The sequence below is a fragment of the Acinonyx jubatus genome, chromosome C2 (genome assembly GCF_027475565.1).
Source record: "Acinonyx jubatus isolate Ajub_Pintada_27869175 chromosome C2, VMU_Ajub_asm_v1.0, whole genome shotgun sequence".
Taxonomy (NCBI): domain Eukaryota; kingdom Metazoa; phylum Chordata; class Mammalia; order Carnivora; family Felidae; genus Acinonyx; species Acinonyx jubatus.
Window position 1 is genome coordinate 94,490,243 of NC_069384.1, and position 20,619 is coordinate 94,510,861.

General features: G+C 39.5%; 1 pseudogene; it reads right to left on the minus strand.

Moving 5' to 3' along the window:
- Positions 1–12,038: 12,038 nt before the first annotated feature.
- Positions 12,039–19,774, minus strand: LOC106965312 (60S ribosomal protein L6-like; annotated as a pseudogene).
- Positions 19,775–20,619: the final 845 nt, after the last annotated feature.

Sequence of the window (20,619 nt, forward strand, 5' to 3'; positions counted from 1 at the left end):
GAAAGATAATCCCAAGCAGGCTCTATGCCCGATGCAGGGCTTGATCCCATGACCCTGGGATCAAGATTTGAGCAAAAATCAAGAGTCAGATACCCAACTGACTGAGCCACCCAGGAGCCCCCATACTTGTCTTTCTTAAATGCTATGTGAAGGGCTTGTCAGACAAAGTCTCTCTGACAAACAACAGAATCTACTCTATCTAATTTAAGCAGAAGAATAAATTTTTTAAAAGGAAGCTCACAGAATCTCTGGGCAGACCAGAGAGCCAAGTGCACTTCTGCAGACAGAAACAATGCCCAAATACTCTGATGAATGCCTCACTGCTGGTGCCTCTGGGCCCTGATGCCCCACTTGCTCTCTTAGACCACCTGATTAATTGTTTACATTGATGATGTCAAACCTGCAACACATTGTAATAATTCTTGTAATAATTCTTGCTATTGTTCACCTTAGTTTGGTATTTAAATGATTCCTTTCTCACCAGCGACCCATTAAGGCAGTGTCTTTCCCATTCTTGAACTCTTTCTCTTAAACTGTCCTTTGTCTAGATTTTGCAAGTAACTTTTCTGAGAAAGGTTGATGGGTGCCCATAGATATGATGGGTCCTCATATCTATCATCTTGACTCATTGTCTTTCCTTTACCTCTGACTGCTGTATTTTCTCAAGCCCATCTTCCAAGTCATTGATTCTTTTTACAAACGTATCTTTACTTCTTTGCACTTCTGTTGTGGTTTTCATTTCCAAAATGGTTTCAATGTCATTTCATTTCTTTCCTGGTTGATGCCATTTTACTTCATTTCTGATCTTTCATATGTCTTCCTGAAGCTCTTGAATCATAGGTTCAACGAATCATAGGTTCCTTATTTTTATTTATTTATTTTCTTCACATTTTTATTTAAATTCCAGTTAGTTAACATACGGTGTAATGTTAGTTTCAAGTGTAGAATTTAGTGATTCATCACTTACATACAATACCCAGTGCTCATCACAAGTGTCCTTTGTGATCCCCATCAAGTATTTAACCCATCCCCCACCCACCACCCCTCCAGTAACCATCAGTTTATTCTCTATAGTTAAGAGTATGTTTCTTGGTTTACCTCTCTCTTTTTATAAATTACATTCTGTATGTTTTTATTTCAAATTTTTATTTAAATTCTAGTTAGTTAACATACGGTGCAATATTGGTTTCAGGAGTAGAATTCAGTGACGTGCACTGGGTGTCGCATGCAAGTGATGAATCACTGAATTCTACTCCTGAATCATAGGTTCTTCTCAAATTCTTTGAGAGTGAAGTATTTTTCTTAAATATCCTCCCATACATGTCTCTCTCTCTGTTTTTTCAGTTGGGCTATGCATATGACTTAAGCTGTACTTTCTGTGTTTGATTCACCTCTATATGTTATATCCGGGTCTGCCTATTGTTCAATAACAATTTGGAGAGGGTCAGGGGAGTGAGCTGGCATAGTCAGCAGCTCCAAAGTGAAAATGCTGCCTCTGAATGCTCTAAGTTATCTGTGTCATCCTCGTTCTTGGTGGAACAGTTTCCGTCCAGGTGAGTAGGCTGCCCAAGTAGGAGGTTGTTATAATGATTCCTGGATGATAACTGGTGATTTTGTGTTAAACTGTGCTATTCGGTGCTGGTCAGCACCTGCAAAGCCAGTTTTTGTTTCTTTTCTCTTCTTCTCACCTCCAAGCAATCTCATCAGGTTAGAACCCAGATTTCAGAGAAAATAAAAATGACTTGGGAATTCAGTTTTATCGGGGCGCCTGGGTGGCTCAGTTGGTTGAGCGTCCAACTCTTGATTGCAGCTCAGGTCATGATCTCGTGGTTTGTGAGATTGAGCCCCACATTGGGCTCTGTGCTGATAATGTGGAGCCTGCTTGGGATTCTTTCTCCCCCTCTCTCTCTGACCCTCCCCAACTCTTGCACCCGCATGCATGTTCTCTATCTCTCTCAAAATAAACTTAAAAAAAAAAAAAAAGGAATTCAGTTTATCATCAGCTCCACTTTCCTCTTGGTCTATCTATAATTCTTTTTTTTTATTAAAATTTTTTAATGTTTATTTATTTTTGAGAGAGAGAGAGAGACAGAGAGACAGAGTGTGAGTGGGGGAGGGGCCGAAAGAGAGGGAGACACAGAATCTTAAGCAGGCTTCAGGTTCTGAGCTGTCAGCACACAGAGCCCAACCCAGGGCTTGAACTCACAAACCGTGAGATCATGACCTGAGCCGAAGTCGGACGCTTAACCGACTGAGCCACCCAGGCACCCCATCCACAATACGGTTGCTATTGGGTTTGTTTTATTTTTGCTTTTAATTGTTAACATTTATGGAGAAGTAAACATATGGGCCAGGCATAGTTCTAAGTGTTTTACAGCTATCACCTGATTCAATCCATACAACCGCCCTAGATTTTATGATCCTCATTTTAAAGATGAGGAACTGCAGGCACAGAGAGATGAAATAACTTGCTCAAGTCACATGACATAAAGAACAGAACCAGGGTTGGAGTAACCAGAACCACTGCACTTTACCATACTTGTAAATGAAGAAGCACTTCTCAGGAACCACTAACATGCTTTCTAAACTTGCTGTCACCTTGCCTAAGATCCTAAGAGCCACATTTCTTCATAGCCCGGGTTCTGGACGTTGCAGTTATTTCCTTGTTTTTAGATGGACTTGTCTAAATTTTTTCTTATTGTTGTTTTCTCTTGTTCATCTCAGTAGATTTCCTGGAGAAGCCCAGCATATACACAATACACTTCAACTTTTACCAGAAATCTTTAGTGGCATTATTTTCAAGTAAATTGCAATGTAGCTGTTGACTCCACTGCCTGAGTTCCCAAGGGCTGCTCTGTCCAATACAGTAGCCACTAGTACGTATGGCTATTAAACCCTTAAAATATCAGTGGTCCAAACTGAGATATGCTGGAACTTTAAAAAACACACTGCATTTTGAAGACTTAGTATAAAGGATAGAAAAGTAAAACATTTTAATAATTTTTTATATTGATGCCATATTAGAATGATAATATTTCATATAAAGTTAAATGAAGTAGGAAACTAAAATTAATTTCACACGTTTCCTCTTCTTACTTTTCACAATGTGGCTACTAGAAAACGTAAACTTACCCCTGTGGCTCATATCATATTTTGATTGGATCTTGGGGTTCCTTTCATGCAGCAATGGCTTAGGCCAGACAGGGAGGCAATATGGATGCACAAACAAATGACTTCATTACATTGGTGGGAACATGCCGGAAGGACAGAACAAGAGGAAGAGGTGGTGTGCTAAACCACCACCTCACAGGTAGACCCACCATATTCCCTTGTCCACAACCAAAACTTTCCCCACATGGTGCATTATCGTCTGCCTGTGCAAATGCTGCCAACAATCCAGGCCAGCACTCCTGTCTTTTGTGTGTCAAAACCACACAACCTATTCCTCTTTCTTTCTTTTTTTTAAAAAAAATATATATATTTTCTTAACATTTATTTTTTATTGAGAGACAGAGAGAGACAGAGCATGAGCAGGGAAGGGGCAGAGAGAGAGGGAGACACAGAATCCAAAGCAGGCTCCAGGCTCTGAGCTGTCGGTACAGAGCCCGACGCGGGGCTCAAGCTCACGAACTGTGAGATCGTGACCTGAGCCGAAGTCGGACGTTGAACCGACTGAGCCACCCAGGCGCCCCAACCTATTCCTCTTTCTTGTTCCTGTTTCCCCAGGTATCTTGCTGACCAATTCATGTTTATTTATTCTATTGATTCCATAATTCTACATTTTACCAACCGAACATAGCATTCAAAATAGTCCCAAACATTTGCTTCAAAAAAAATAAGAGGGGTAGAAGTCGGTGGCAATATCAATGACAGATTGCTTATGAGGTGGTCATTGTTGAAGCACGGTGATGGGTACAAAGGGGTTTATTATACCATTTGAGCTACTTTTGTATATGATGGAAATTTTTCTTGATGGAAAATTAAAAACGGGAGCGCCTGGGGGGCTCAATTGGTTGAGCATCCGACTTCAGCTTGGGTCATGATCTCTAGGTTAGTGAGCTTGGGCCCCACATCAGGTTCGCTGTTGTCAGTGTGGAGCCCACTTTGGATCCTCTGTCCCCCTCTCTCTCTGCCCCTCCCCTGTTCATGCTCTCTCTACCTCAAAAAAATAAAATAAAATAAACCATTTAACAAATATAAAAACAAATTCCCAAACATGCATAATTAATAGAAAGTTGTTTTTCATGGTTCAGAGTCCACACATGTAATTTACCCTAACAGTTTCTCCCTTTTAAAATATAATAAATTTACTCTTGGTCAGAACCTATCTGTAGGAAATAAGAAGACAAGATACACTGTACAATGAAGGAAATGTGAAGAGCTTTCCGTCTGGCTGAGAAGACAGGCTAGGTTCACAGACAGCGGTGACATTCCAACTTGAGAGTTTCTAGTTTATATTTCTTGATAGGAAAGATTTGGTACAAAGTTCACATTCAATGGGTAGTGCCTTGGGCACACAGGAACCCGACCTTATCAGTAACAGGTTTTTCAACAGATGCTGTTTTCCTATGAAAGTGTGTACACATGAATCTGAAACCAGGACACCTCACAGAAAGCAATGATGGATTGGGAGGTGTCCTTTATTTTATTCTTTTCTTGCAGCAGTACCCAAAGATTACTTGCCGGCCCCAACAAAGAGTGTTGGGGTCCTCCCTCTGGAGTTGGGACTCCCTGGTTTCAAATCCTGGGTCACTTAGAGTTATCCAAGCTTTTAATGTCTTACTAGTTTAAAAAATTGGCAAAATGGGAATAAAGCATATCTCAAAGGGTATAATAAGGATTAAATGACATCATGTATGAAATATGCTTTTTACCATACCTGGACCAAAGGAAGGACCCAATAAATATTAGCTATTATTTTTATAGCAATTTATGTTTATTCTTAGTGGTTCGACACTTTACAGATTCTCTGGCTAATTAAATATTCTGATTTATATATATAAAACATGAGAAATTACCAATTTTCATATAATCAAATGACTGTGTTTTCTAGGAGACTCAGCTCTTTGAGGGTAGGATCGTGTATTAGTCATCTTTGAATCCTCAGTGTTTAGCATAATACAGCTAATAATCTTTTTCATAGTCCTATGGAATATACAACATATTGAACATAATAAAATACACTGAAAATTAAAAGCCTAAGCATTGTTCTTGTAGTTTTAGAAGGTTAGGACATCAGTCTATAAGCAAGTTACAACATGAAATGCACGTGGCTTTTGTGTACCTTTCTTGGGAAACTCATTCAACAAATGCTTAAGTGCCTCTTCTACCGAAGGTATTGAATTACGTTCTGCGTCCCTCATCAAGGAACAGGATAGACACAGTCCTTATGCCCATGGAGTTTATGACCAACAGGAGAGACAACTGTGCATGACTTCTTACCAAATTACGAGAAGCAGCACAGGGCACTGACAGCAGAGACATGGGGCACACAACCTAGCGTAGGGGCCTCTGAGGGGTGATGTGCGGGCTGATAGGTTTGACTGCGTCTGGGGAAGGGAAATAGCAAATTGAGATCTGCAGCTGGAGAAATCAACAGGGATCAGATCGCAAAGAAATTAGAATTTTATTCTAAATGCGGGAAATGATCCCTGCAAAAAGCTAGGACTTCTGGATTTGGGTTAAATAATCTGAGAACATTGAACAAAATGGGTGGAATATATAAGGAGCAAAACTGGCCACTCATCGATCATTGTTGAAACTGAATGACGGGCACATGATACTCTCCATTTTTGTGAATATTTAAATTCTTCCGCAATTCAAGAGAAAAAAAAGAAAGAAAATCCCTCCAGCTACAATGAACAGAAAGGGAGGAGAACAAGATGTGGAGCAAGAGGAGCAAGAACAGATGTGAAGAGAACTGACTTTGCTGTAGAAAAGGTGAAAGAGAAGACAGTTGTGAACTAAAGTGGTAGTGGTACGAATTGGAGGGAGTGGAAGGATTCTAGGGATAATTGTGAACTTGAAGGGAGAGAATGTGGCGATTGATCAGATCTGAGGAAGAGGAGGAGGGAGACATTACAAGTGGGTCCTTGTTGTCTGGCTTGGACAGTTAGGTGGAGAAGCTCTCCTGAGGATGAGTGACAGACCTGCCAAGGGGGGATTCTGGTATAGTCTTACTACTTCGTCCCACGAACTCTACCATCTCCAGGTTTAATGTAATTCAGCAAACATTTGTTGAATTCTGCCCGTGTGCTAGGGATCACATTGGGAGATATGGAGTGGGCTAAAGAGAAAGAGGCAGTTATAAAAACAATACGGTACCATTAACTGAATGTCTGTGACGGAACTCACATTTTACATCCATTTATCCATAATTCTCACAGCTTCCCTGTAAAGTAGATAATGTTAGGCCTCTTTTACAGATGAAGAAATTGAGGTTCAGAGAGGTTATGTAACTTACCCAAAGTCACACAGCAGGTGTCCAAAATGGAAGTCAAGTCAACTTTTTGACTCAAAAGCCTGTGGTCTTTGCACTACATCATACTACCTCATGGGAGTTTCTGAAAAGGCAGGTGAAGGCGTTCCAAGGAAAATTCTATCCATTTCTCAAGTTGTTTTTCTTAGATTTGCACTGAGGCTAAAAACCACTGTTTCACGATCCAAAGAGATTTGAATGCTAATATGCTGCCTGAAAATTAAATGAATGAAAATTCTGAGACAGGTCAAGCCAGTTTATCACCTCCATCCTAAAGAGTCACAATTATTGCTTAATCAAGTTAAACTGTCTTTTCGCAAATGATACCCTCAGTTCTTTGAATCAAATTATTGGAATAAAGTTCTAGAGTTTTTTGTGTTTCTTCTCTGGAGGATAGACCATTATTGTCTCAAGAGGAGCATCAGTCAAGATATCCAGTACTTTCTCTTCTCTGCTGTGACCCCAGCGACTACAGAAAATGATGGTTTTGTCAAATATTTGTATGCCCGGGTGTATTTATTTTTTACATCTAGGCAATTATTTAGACAGTAAAATATATCCAAACGTTAATATATCATTTCAATGATGTAAAGTGAAATGTGAGGCCTTTTTCCCCCTTAACTTTTTTTTTTTATGGACGATTTTAAACATGCAAAAAAAAATCAGATAGTATCACCCAGCTTCAGTACTTCTTAACTCAGTCTTGCTTCATCTATCCCCACCCACTTCCTCCCACATGTTTTGTTCAGAAGTGAATCCCAGACTTTGTATCATTTCATCCATAAATATTTCAGTATGTGTATCTAAGAGATAAGGACTCTTTGGGAACTGAGTATTTTGTCAAGCATTTCTCTAGACTGGTTGGTGGGGACATATGCCAACGGCTTGCATGCTTCCCAGATAGCTGGTCCTGGCAGTGAACTCACCTCACCTTCCAGTCCAACCAATCAGGTGCCTGGCATCACATTCCTGCACAGAGAGGGAAATGCTTCATGAAACAGAGTCTATCAGTGACAACTGATGGAACCAGAGACTGGAAGGCGCCAAGGGGGTAGAGCTGTGACTGCCGGAGCCCAGCTGAAGGGTGGCTAGGATAAGAGGAACGGCATCAGGAGAGTGATGACAGGGGCAGACGCTATGGTAAAGGGGTTATGGCAGAATAGCAAGGAAGGGATGGATATTGAGCATGGGTGGATGCTGAGCATGGGTGAGGGGGACAGGGGGCAGGCTAGGGTCACAAAAGGACCACTGTGACCACTAGAAGCATTTGTGAGCTACGTAGGGACCCACTGAACAAGGAGGGGGTTTGGGGGCTGGGCTCCGTGTAATTTTGGTGATTGAGTCTGCAGCAGACCGCTTTGTTCCTCTCCATCTGCACTCTTATTATGATTTTAGCCCTGGAATGAGGAAGAGGGGTAAGGGGGTTCAAAACCAAGCATGAAGCCTTTTGTACTCAGGCTAAATTGTCATGTCAGAAGTCTAGTGTGGCTCCGAGCTTTTGGTCATTGAGGTGGTTGGTGTAGTTTTGAGAGCTAGGGTTTTTTTTAATCGGGAGGCCTGTCTGTGATCTCCCATCACTTGGGGAAGAAGGTGACTTCAAGACACCAAATCCTTCAACAACGGAGCATGTCATAGGCCAGCTTGTTTTCCACCTGGACCTCAGGGGTGGATTATGTGTTCTCAAAGGTGATTATGTGGTTTTTTTTCCCCCTAAAAGACAAGAAAGTTACTATTTCAGCGCCGCAGACCTGCTTTTTGAATCACCTGGTTCTGCAAAGCAGCAATAAAGAGTGTGGCTTCAGGCAGCACAATTTCAATCCCAGCTGCCTCCAGCATTTGCTGGCAGCAACCCTGGAGGAATCATTTTGACTTGCAAGAAACCTGTTTACTTGAGATTTGAGCTGCTATCCAAAACAGCAGTCAGTGGGCTAATGCAGGCCAACTAAACTAGGAATCCTGCAGCCAGGAGGCTCTTCAAGCATTTATCCTGTCCTCTTGGAGAAGTCTCAGAGCTGATGCTCTCAGGCCCTGTGGGTCATCCATTATTTCTTCATTAATCAGGCACTTGCCATGTGCTCAGTACTGTGCTAGATGCTTTGGGATAGACATATAATGCAAAAGAATTGGCATGAGACTTGAGACACCCAGGTTCTATCCCTCTGGCTTCCCTTTAGTCTTCCCTGCTGGTCTTTAGCTAGCAGCAGGATCTTTGTAAAGCCATTTAACCTGTCTACGCAAATGTTTCCTCATCTATAAAACTAGAGGGGCACACTCGGGACCTTTAAAATCCCCTGTAGTTCTAAAATTCAAGATTCTAAGGAATAGAAAACTTATAACTAGGTATTTTAATTGAATATCCACTAAGTGCAAGATATAGTGAAAATATAAAGATTTCCTCAATTGTTCGGTTAAAACATTAGGGAATATTGTTTTTTAGATTATAACATAAAAGGAACTTCCAAATTATATGACTTGACTAACAAAATGTTCTACCCAGAAGATACGCGACATAGGAGTTAGGTGCTGTGTCATTCTAGGACCCCTGCTGTGACAAAATGGTCCACAGCCATCTTGCCCATGTCTTGGAAGTCATATCTCATGGATGAATCAGCCTTAGATCTCTGATTCATTTATAAAAAGCAATAACCAACTCACATTGAGTTAAGCAAGAGGGTGAAATACTTTGGCACATGACATGGAAATGTCAAGGGATTGGCAGGGTTTGGCATAGTTTGATCCAGGAATTAAATGATGTCCTGGTTCTTGGCTTGTCTCCATCTCTCTTTTCCACTCTTCTCCATATTGGCTTCATTCTCAGACTCCATATGGTGGCAAGATGACTGCCAGGAGCTCCAGGCCACCAGGCTATCTGGACTGATAGCTGCCACACAGGTCCTGGAATTCACTCTGATTAAACTAAGTTGGAAATGACTTAAAATAAGGAGTGACATTTGAGCTGGAACTTAACGTGTGAGAGCTTGTGAATTGTTAATGGGATGGAGAAAATAGCCCAGGCAAAGGCAGAAAGATATACGAGAGCTTGGTGTGTTTAGGGAAATCTAAGACTCCAGCTCTTTAGAAGCCGGGGGGGCTTTGGGGGAAGTGAATACTGATGTACCCAATTTTTGTCTAGAGTTTTAGACAACATCTTAACTCAATCTTCATGATTTTGGCAAAAGACTTTCCTTCTAATCTACCTACCTCATTTGAACTCTTTCTTTTTAAGTTTATTTATTTTGAGAGAGAGAGAGAGAGAGGAGAAGAGGCAGAGAGAGAAGGAGAGAGAGAATCCCAAGCAAGCTCCACGTTGTCAGGACAGAGCTCAACGCGGGGCTCGAACTCACTAACTTTGAGATCATGACCTGAGCTGAAATCAAGACTCAGATGCTCAATTGACTGAGCCACCCAGGTACCTCTGAAATCCTTTTATAAGTTTAAAATGTCACCAAATAAGCCACAAAAGTTTGATTGACAAAGACTCCCACCCCTAGAATTGCCAAGTTATATTAAGTTCTAAGTAGCCATTGTGTTCAGATTTCCAGACCAAACCCTTGGAGCTTTCAGAAAGGATGAGTGTCACTGGGACTTTCAGTCCTGTTGGAAGAGGGTGATCACAGGACCTGGGAGTGATGTTTGCCTTGAAGCTTAGCGAGGTTGGCTTTGACTTGGGCTCTCCCGAAAGTAGGCCCTGAGACAAGGATTTGAGTGCATGTAGTTTATTGGGCAGTGATCTCAGCAAACATCAACTGGGGAATAAAAAAGTGAAATAATGAGGTGTTATGGGTTGAACTGTTTTCCCTCAAAATTTATGTTGAATTCCTAACCCCCAGCACCTCAAAATGTGACTTTATTTGGGAATAGGATATTACATATATAATTAGTTAAGTTAGGATGAGGTCATACAGACCCCTGGATTATGGGACGGGCCCTAATCCAATATTAAAAGGGGAAATTTGAACACAAACACACAGAGAGGTAGAAAACCACATGAATATGAAGGCAGAGATCAGAGCGATACTTCTGTAACCCAAGAAACATCAAAGATTGCAAACAATTAGAAACTAGTTTAAAAGAATGTAACAGATTTTTTCTCTGTTTGGATGAAACTAAGATGTCCAGCACCTTGATCTGGATTTCCAGCCTCCAGAACTGTGAGACAATAAATTTCTGTTGTCGAATCTCCCCAGTTCTGTAAAACTTTGTTCTGGCAGTCCGAGCAAACTAATACGCAAGAAAAGGCACCAATAAATGATGTGCTATCAGGCAAGTTACCATTGTGCTCTAATGGGTCTTCATCTCAAATGGACAACTTTGCAGGCAATGCGGAATGTGCACCTTAAAATTGTCCTGCCAGACTCAGCAATAAAAAGGCAACCCAATTTAAAAATGGACAAGGATAGGTATCTCTCCAAAGAAGATATGCAAATGACCAGTGAGTATGAGAAAAGATGTTTAACATTGTCTTTGTTTGAGCTGCTAAAACACAATACCATAGACTGGGTGGCTTATGCAACATTTATTTTTCACAGTTCTAGAGGCTGGAAGTCCCACATGGGTGCCAACATGATCAAGTTCTTGGAGAAGGCCCTCTTCCTGGCTTGCAGATGCCTTCTCATTGTATCCTCCTGTGGAGGAGAGAAGGCTAGCTCTCTGCCTCTTCTCATGAGGACACTAATCCCATCATGAAACTCCATCCTCATGACCTAATTACCTCCCAACATCCTACCTTCAAATACCATCATATAGGGCTTCAACATATGAATTTTGGGGAACACAAACATCCAGTCTATAGCAGCATCATAAATAATTAGGGAATAATGGTTAATAATTAAAAAGATGGATAATAACAAGTGTTAATGAGGATATAGAGAAGTGGGAACCCTTATTCTTACTGGTGAGATTTTGGTGCAGCTGCTTCAGCAAACGGTTTTCCAGTTCCTCAAAAAGTTAAACATGGAGTTATGATATGACCCAGCAATTCCACTCCAAGGTATGTACCCAAGAGAATTGAAAATACATGTCCGTCCACACCAAGACTTGTACAATGAATGCTCATAGCAGCATTATTCATAATAGCTCAAAGTGGAGACAGTGCAAATGAATCACTTGATGAATGGATAAACAAAATGTGGTATATCCATAAAATGGAATATTATTCAGCAATAAAAAAGAATGAAATACTGATACATGCTACAACATGAATAGATCTTGAAAACGTGTTAAGTGAAAGAAGCCAGTCACAAAAAGCCACATATGATATGATTCCACTTACATGAAATTCCTAGAAAGACAAATCAATAGAGACAAAAAGTGTTTTAGTGATTGCCAGGGCCTGGAGGGATGGTGGAGTGGGGAGTGACTACTAAGGGGTATAAGGGTGTCTTTTCAGTGTGATGAAAATGTTCTGGAACTAGAACATTGAATAGTGATGGTCGCACAGCTGTGTGAATATATAAAAACCACTAAATTGCACACTTTAAAGTGTGAGTTTTATGGTATGTAAATTTTTCCTCAATTAGAGAGAGAGTGGATCTTTAACAAAACTATCCTGCCTGCGGGATGAGGGAACTGGAATCCTTATCAACCAGTCCCCAACAGTCATTGGTTGAAGGCTGCTTCCGGGATGTATTAATTCTCTGGAACTTAGGGCCAGATTTATATGTGGAGTCCAGGATTCAGAGAGAGGTTTGCAAATGTTAGGACTTGGAAATTGGGGATAGATATTTTCAGGAACTCTCCATTTCAAAAATATGGAAAATTCCTCACAGCCTCATGGACAAATGATACTTGCCTCCCAGGGTTATACAGTATTGACTCCTTACTGCTCTGTGCTCATACAAGTCAGAGTAGTCCCTCAACTTGGAAGCTGAAGCATTACATAACGAGGGTTTTCCATGAACTGCTTATGACTTGACTTGTTTTGAGATGATCCACAGTTATTTTAGCTGTAAACAATGGAAATTGACCATGGCCAGGAAGGCTGTCATAAAAAAGATGGACAGTAACAAGTGTGAGGGAGGATGTGGTAAATTGGAACCCTCATTTATTGCTATGAGAACAAAATGAATTTAGAGGCAAAGTCCAAGTGGCTCACTCCCTTTATCTATCTATCTATCTATCTATCTATCTATCTATCTATCTATCTATTTTTAAGTAGGCTCCATACCTAACGTGGGGCTTGAACTTACAACCCTGAGATCAAGAGTTGTGTGCTCTACTGACTGAGCCAGCAAGGTGCTCCCCAATACAATACAAATGGTAGTATTATTAAATGCAGCCACAATCTGCAATCATATTTGTGTCTCCAACAACCAATTTCTGAAGCTGCCAGGCAATTATATTTGCCAGGCACAACTGGTCCACGGTGAGCAGGTAAATGATTTACACCCCAGAGACAATCTCCTCAAAGCTTTTGCCCTTCCTTTACTTGGTACAAACCTCCAGCTTGGGTTTTCTGGGTTCTGTTCTATCTGCCTCTCATTTCTAAAGCCTTTCCTTCATCCTTTTTCTCACCACATGGCCCTATGTGTCACCAAACCCTTTTTTTCATCATCTTTGTCAAGGGCCTTTAAATGCTAAGCTGATCTGGAACAGCAGCTCTCACATTTTTTTGGTCTCGGGATTCCTTAAATAATCTTAAAAATGATTGAGGATGCTAAAAAAGCTTCTGTTTCTGTAGATTATTCACTGCATTGAAAAATTCAAAAGCAGAAATTGAAAAAAAAATGTATTCATTGATTTTAAAACAACAGTGAAAGAGATTACATGTTAATTTAAATCCCATAAATATGTTTTTCAAAAAAACATTTGTGGGAAGAGCGGTACTATTTTTAACAAATCTCTTGAATGTCTGGCTTAATAGAAGAAAGTTAGATTCTCATATCTGCCTGTGCATTTCTCCTCTTGCCATATCACACCAGAAAACTCCATGGTACACTTTGAGAAAATGAGCATGGGAAGGCAGGACTATATTAGCATTATTATGAAAATAATTAGAACCTGCAGACCTCCTGGAAGGGACAAGCAGCAGTCCCCAGACCGTGTGTTGACAACTGTTGCTAGTTTTGGTACTCTTCAATCTTTGCGTGGATCCGTACTCCCATTGGGCGCCATTTTCCTCCAGCGTGAATAGCTTCCTTTTAACATTTCTTGCAATGTAGGTCCGTTGGTAGTAAATTCTTTCAACTTGCATGTTTGAAAAAAGTCTTCGTTTTGTTTTGGCTTTTGAAAGATATTCTCACTGGAGTGGTAGAATTCTAGATTGGCAATGTTTTATTTCAGTATTTTAATGGTGTTGCTCCACTGTCTTTTCACTTAAGCTATTTCTTTTTTTTTAATTGGGATGTAATTATAATTAACATATAACATTAAAACAGTTTGAGGTGTGGAGTATAATGATTCAATATTTGTATGTATTGTGAAAGAATCACCACAATATGTCTAGCTAACATCCATCACCATGCATAGTAACTTTTCCTTGTGATAACTTTTAAGATCTACTCGCTTAGCAACTTTACAATATATACGATATAGGTTTATTAACTATAGTCATCATACTGTACATCACATCCCTACGCTTATTTGTTTAATAACTGGAAGTTTGTACCTTTTGACCACCTTCACCTATTTCAACCACACTCCACCATCTGTCTCCTGAAAACCACCAAATCTATTCTCTGTGTCTGAGTTCAGGTTTTTATTTCATTTTTTTAGATTCTACATGTGAGATCATATAGTATTTGTCTTTCTCTGTCTGACTTATTTCATTTATCATAATGCCCTCAAAGTTCACCCATGTTTTCACAAACAGCAGGGTTTCCTTATTTTTTTTATGGCTGAATAAATTTCCATTGTATTTCTATATACCATATCTTCTTTATACATCTACCCATTGATGGACACTTAGATTGCTTCCACGTCATGGCTATTGTAAATAATTCTGCAATGAAAGTGGGGGTGCAGATAGCTTTTCAAGTGAGTATGTTTATTTCCTTCAGGTAAATACCCAGAAGTGGGATTGCTGGATCATATGGTAGTTGTATTTTTAATTTCTTGAGGAAATGCCATACTGTTTTCCATAGTGGTAGTACCAATTTATATTTCCACCAACAGTGAACAAGGTTCACATTTCTGCACATCCTAGCCAACACTTGTTATTACTTGTTGTTTTGACCTTCTGACAGGTAAGGACTGATACCTTATTGCAGTTTTGATTTGCATTTATGTGATGATAGGTGATATTGAGCATATTTTCATGTACCTTCTGGCCATCCATTTGTCTTCTCTGGAAAAATGTCTGTTCAGATCCTCTGCCCATTTTTTAATAAGATTGTTTTTTTGCTATTGAGTTGTATGAGCTTTTTACAGGTTTTGGATATTAACCCTTTATCAGACATATAATTTGCAAATATTTTCTCCCATTGAAGATGTTGCCTTTTCATCTTGTTGATAATTTCTCTTGCTGTGCAGCAGCTTTTTAGTTTGACATAGTCCCTCTTATTTTTTATTTTTATTTTTTTAACATTTATTTATTTTTGAGAAAGAGAGCAAGCACAAGGGGAGGAGGGGCAGAGAGAGAGGGTGACAGAGGATTTGAAGCAGGCTCTGCACTGACAGCAGACAGCCTGATGTGGGGCTCAAACTCACAAGCAGTGAGATCATGACTTGAGCCGAAGTAGGACGCTTAACCAACTGAGCCACCCATGTGCCCCTGTTTTTGCTTTTGTTGCCTTCACTTGTGTTGCTTCTGATGAGAAATCCACTGTCACCTCTATTTTGTTTTTCTGTATATAATGTGTTTTTTCCATTTCTGCACTTAAGATTCTCCCTTTATCCCTGGTTTTGAGCACTTTGATTATGCTGTGCCCTAGTAGAGTTTGTTTGTTTTCCCTCATGTGTCTTGTGCTTGGGGTTTGTTGGGATTTTTTTGACCTGCAGGTTTAAAGTTTTCATCAAATTTGAAGAAATTTGGTCATTATTTCTTCTGGCGTTCTTTCAGTTGCCTTCTCACATATTTCAGGGATTCCAATTACTCACATATTCAGCTACTTAAAGTTGTCCCACAGCTCACTAATGCTTGGCTCATTTTTTATAATTTATTTAAAAATAATTATAGTCTTACAGGAAGTTGCAAAAGCATACACAGAGTCCCTTGTACTCTTCTCTCAGTTTCTCGCAATGGTACAGCTGTAGTGTAGGAGCAAATCAAGAAAAATAACGTAGGTACACGTCTGTTAACTAGGCTATATAGCTTATTTAGGTTGCATCATTTTTAATATACATTTGTAATTGTGTGTATAGTTCTGTGCAATTTTATCATACATGTAAATTCATGTAATACCACCACAATCAAGATATGATTGTTTTATCACCACAAAAGGTCTCCCTTGTGCTACCCTTTTATATTCAACCACTATCCCTGTCTATCGGTAACCACTAGTCCATTCTCCATTTCTATAGTTTTGCATTTTGAGAATATTATATAAATGGAATCACAAAGTGTGTAACGTTTTTAAATCTATGAGTGAAACCATCTGAACCTGGAAATTTCTTTATGGGAAGGTTCTTAAATACAAATTTAGTATGTGCATGTATGTATGCATTTATTTATTTATTTTTAAAGTTTATTTATTTATTTTGAGACAGAGAGAGAGAGAGAGAGAGAGAGAGAGAGAGAGAGCGAGCAGGGGAAGGACAGAAAGAGAGAGGGTGAGAGAATCCCAAGCTAACAGCGCAGAACCTGATATGGGGCCTGATCTCATGAACTGTGAGATCATGACTTGAGCAGAGATCAACAGCCTGAAGCTTAACCCAATGAGCCACTCAGCACCCCACAAATTTAATTTTTAAAATGGGATATAAGAATATTCAGGTTATCTACTTCCTTTTGAGTGGGCTTTGATCATTTGTATTTTTCAAGGAATTTTATTTTATCTAATTTATCAAATCTACTGTCATAAAATTGTTCACAATATTCCTTTACGATCTCTTTAATATCTGTAGGCATCTGATATTTGTCATTTCTGTCTTCTTTCTTTTTTTCTTGATGAGTTTTGCTAGAAGTGTACCCATTTTAAACACTCTTAAATAACCAGCTTTTGTTTCCTTGATTTCACTCTACTGTTTTCATTGATATTCCTTTTTTTGCTTTATAATTCCCTTCTACTTGCTTTGGGCTTAATTTTTTTTTCTAGTTTTTTAAGGTAGAAGCTTAGACCCTTGATTTGATAATTATCTCTTTCTCTCTTTTTTTATGGATCAATTATTTAATTAGATTCCTTGTAAGTGATTTAGAATAACAATTTGTGAGGATAAACTCCATTTGTGAGAGAAAACACAGAGCAGAGGTAGCCCTGAAGTGAGGAACGGTTTGATTTTTGGCAGAATTTGCAAGTCCACAGCTTTCTAATCAAGCTTGCACTGCTCTGTAATCTCATATTTGTCTTTCTCTTTGTCAAAGACCTCACCTTCCTGATGAATGGCTTTACTCAGCTTCTTCTTTGTGAAGAAAGTATCAGTGAGATGTTTTGGGATTTTCACACTGCTGATATCAATTTTGGTGGAGGTGGCAATGACATATTTCTGGTGTGTTCTACACAGAGGAACTCGATTGAGGGCCAGAGGTCCAGTCACAAGTAGCAAGCCACTGGGCAGCTTGGGTGGCTCTGTCAGTTAAGTGTCCTACTTTGGCTCACATCATGATCTCACAGTTCATGAGTTCAAGCCCCACGTCAGGCTCTGTGCTAACAGCTCAGAGCCTGGAGCCCGCTTCAGATTCTGTGTTTTCCTCTCTCTCTGCCCCTCCCCTGCTTGCAGTCTCTCTCTCTCTCTCTCAAAAATAAATAAACATAAAATAAACAAAAACAAGCAGCAAGCCCCTGCTCAGTTGCTTCAGGAAAACTACCCTCTTGCCTCTCTGGCGCCCAGTGAAGATGATCAAAATGGCCCCAGGAGTGAGGCTAGCTCGGAGTTTTCTCACATACTGACTGAAAGGTTTTTTTTTTTGTTTTTTTTTTTGTTTTTTTTTTTTTTACCATGGTTCAACAGCTTTTGAGGTGCATCTTCAATAGGATAATCCCTAGGCATTTTGCAAAGTTTAACCACTTGGATACCACTTGTCACCACCAACTGGTTTTGTGACAGTAGTAAGAAACTTCTTTTTCTTTTCAACCTTGGATTTGGTTGCTGAATACTTCCTTTTATATAGCTTTCTGGAATACACAGCCATTCAAATATCTGCTAGTTCCCCTGTCTGACAGGGTTTTAGTCACAGTGGGGCTTCTCCTTCTTTGCGTTTTAGGCTTGAGATTACCCTTCTTAACCTTGTCACTAGCATCAGCCTTCTTGTCTTCAGATTTCTTCTCCTTAGTGTCTGGCTTCTCAGCTTTTTCACCTGTCATCTTGCAAAATGGGAAAGAGAAAAACCTTTCTATTTTTCTAATGTAAACATTTAAGTGCTATAAATTTCTCTCTAAGCACTGCTTTGGTTATATGCCCAAAATTCTGATATGTTTTGTCTTTATTTAAATTTTTTTCAAAATATTTTCTAATCATCCATTTGACCTCCTTTTAGACTCATGGGTTATTTAGAAGTATGCTGCTTAATTTCCAAACATTTGGATTTACCATATCTTTTCCATTTTAGATTTTATTTTAGATTTCTATTTTAGATTTTAGATTTCTATTTTAACTCTGTTGTAGACAGAAAGGTTAGTATGATTTCAATTCTTTTAAAAAAATGTTTATGGCCTAGAATATGATCTAACTTGGTGAATGTTACATTGGCACTTGAATTTGTATTCTGATTGGGCAGAGTGTTCTATAAGTGGAAATTAAGTCAAAGAGGCTAATGGTATAATTCTCTTCTATATGCTTTCTGATTTTTCTGTCTACTTGTCCTGAGACAATAGTGTTGAAGTCTTTAACTCTATCTGTAGGATAGTCTATTTGTCCTATCAATTCTAACAATTTTTGCTTCATGTATTTTGAAGCTTTGTTCTTAGATGCATACATATTTAGGATTGTTATATTTTCTTGATGAATAATTCCTTTATCATCATGTAATGACCCTGTTTATTATTGTCCACTTTATTTGATATTAATAAATCTACTGAAGCTTTCTTTTGATTTGCGTTTGTGTTCTTTTTCCTTTTAAGTTATCTAAGCATTAATTTTTATCTAAGCTGATCTCCTCTGCCTTTTAGTTTTATTTAAACCATTTATATTCAGTGTTGGCCTTAAATATACCATCTCTCTAGTTTCCTTCTGTTTGTCTGTTCTTAATTCATTTTCCCAACCTGGGTGAGGGGCCAGACCCATGACCCAAGCTCAGCCAGAAGGATGCTCCCACCAAGAACCTTGACTCTTGAAAGAGTGACACAAAGAGAGCAGTCAGATCATTCAAGCAGAAGTGTGGTGGCAGGATTCAATGGCATTGAAGACCTGAGTAGCCTGTTCTGGTGGTTGGGTTTCTAGGCTGCCAGATATTTCCCGGTTCCTTCCTATTTTCTAAGCATACTTTTCCAGTCTTCCTTCAATCTTGGGAGCCATTCACATCCTTCCCCAAAAATCCCATTTCCGTGTCCTCTAGCCAGAGTTGGTTTAATTCATTGTCACCAAGAGCTCTGAGAGATACAGAGATCTCAGCAGCAATGATTTCAGAAGAATGTTGGGTACAGAAACCAGCTTGCAATGGGTTAAACTGAAGTGGAGAATAAGAATTCTTAAAAAGGACAAGGAGTGAAAGGAGGAATAAAGATATTTGAGAGAGAAGTAAAGTGTAAAGAAATTGGTTGTTGGAAAAGGCAGAGGTCTGAGCACATTTGTAGGCTGAAGGGTAGAAACCAGTGGAAGAAGCCACTGGAATAAATTTCTTCTTTACCTTGACATTTAAGTTTTCCTGCAGGGGTGCCTGGCTGGCTTAGTTAGTCAAGCATGAGACTCTTGATCTCGGGGGTTATAAGTTCAAGCCCTATGTTGGGTGTAGAGATTGCTTAATTAAAATTATTTTCCTGTAGTATGATTCCCATCTTGTTTTCTAGACTCACTTCCCAATATTCCTTATAATTAAGGCAATCAGGACACTTAATATTTTCTATAAATGCCCCATAGTATGTCTTTGTTTTTTTTTTTTTTAAGATTCTTTAAAAAAATTTTTTTAATGTTTATTTATTTTTGAAAGACAAAGACAGAGCACGAGCAGGGGAGGGGCAGAGAGAGAGGGAGACACAAAATCCCAAGCAGGCTCCAGGCTCTGAGCTGTAAGCACAGAGCCTGATGTGGGGTTGGAAATCATGAGCCTGATGTGGGGTTGGAAATCATGAGCCTGAGCCAAAGTCAGATGCTTAACCGGCTCAGCCACCACAGCGTCCCTGTCTTTTTTTATTTGCTTACTTGGTTTGTTGGCTTGTTTTTACTCAGGATATAGCCTTGGCCTGGAATATTTACACAGATTATTATAGCCTGGATGGCTCAGTTTGTTGAGCGTCCAACTCTTGATTTCAGCTCAGGTCATGATTCCAGGGTTGTAGGATCAAGTGCCACCCCCCACCCCCACCAGTGTCGGGCTCCACACCGAGCATGGAGCCTGCTTAAAATTCTCTCTCTCTCTTTCTCTCTCTCTCTCTGCCCTTCTCCCCCAATCTTGCACTCTCTCCCTAAAATAAAAATAAACAAACAAAAAACCCAAATACACAGATCATTCTACTGATCCTATTAGTCCTCAAAAGCTCAGACACCATCCTAAAGGCTTCTTCAGATCCCTTGAATGAGTGTGATTTCCTCTGACATTAAAATTCCCAAAGCACCTTGTATGTCTTTTATCATTTCTAATCAGATTATGCCCTTGAAAGATAGTCATTGTGTACTTGTCTTATTATTCCTTCTTTTCAGTGTGAGCTTCATGGCTGGGATTGTTGTCCTGCTGTACTCATCTAGCACAAGGATTTGTACATAGCAGATGCTCAGCAAATACTAGTTGAATTCACAGTGGAAGGAACAGAAAAATTCTTAATAGGGATTGAGTTACAATGGTTGGGAAGTTCTCGGGAATTTAGTATTCTAGCCAGGAATCCACTCTCAGTGGATAATGGCAGCTCTGTTCATCCAAAGTTAAACTGGGAGGTGAGGAAATGGAGTTGCAC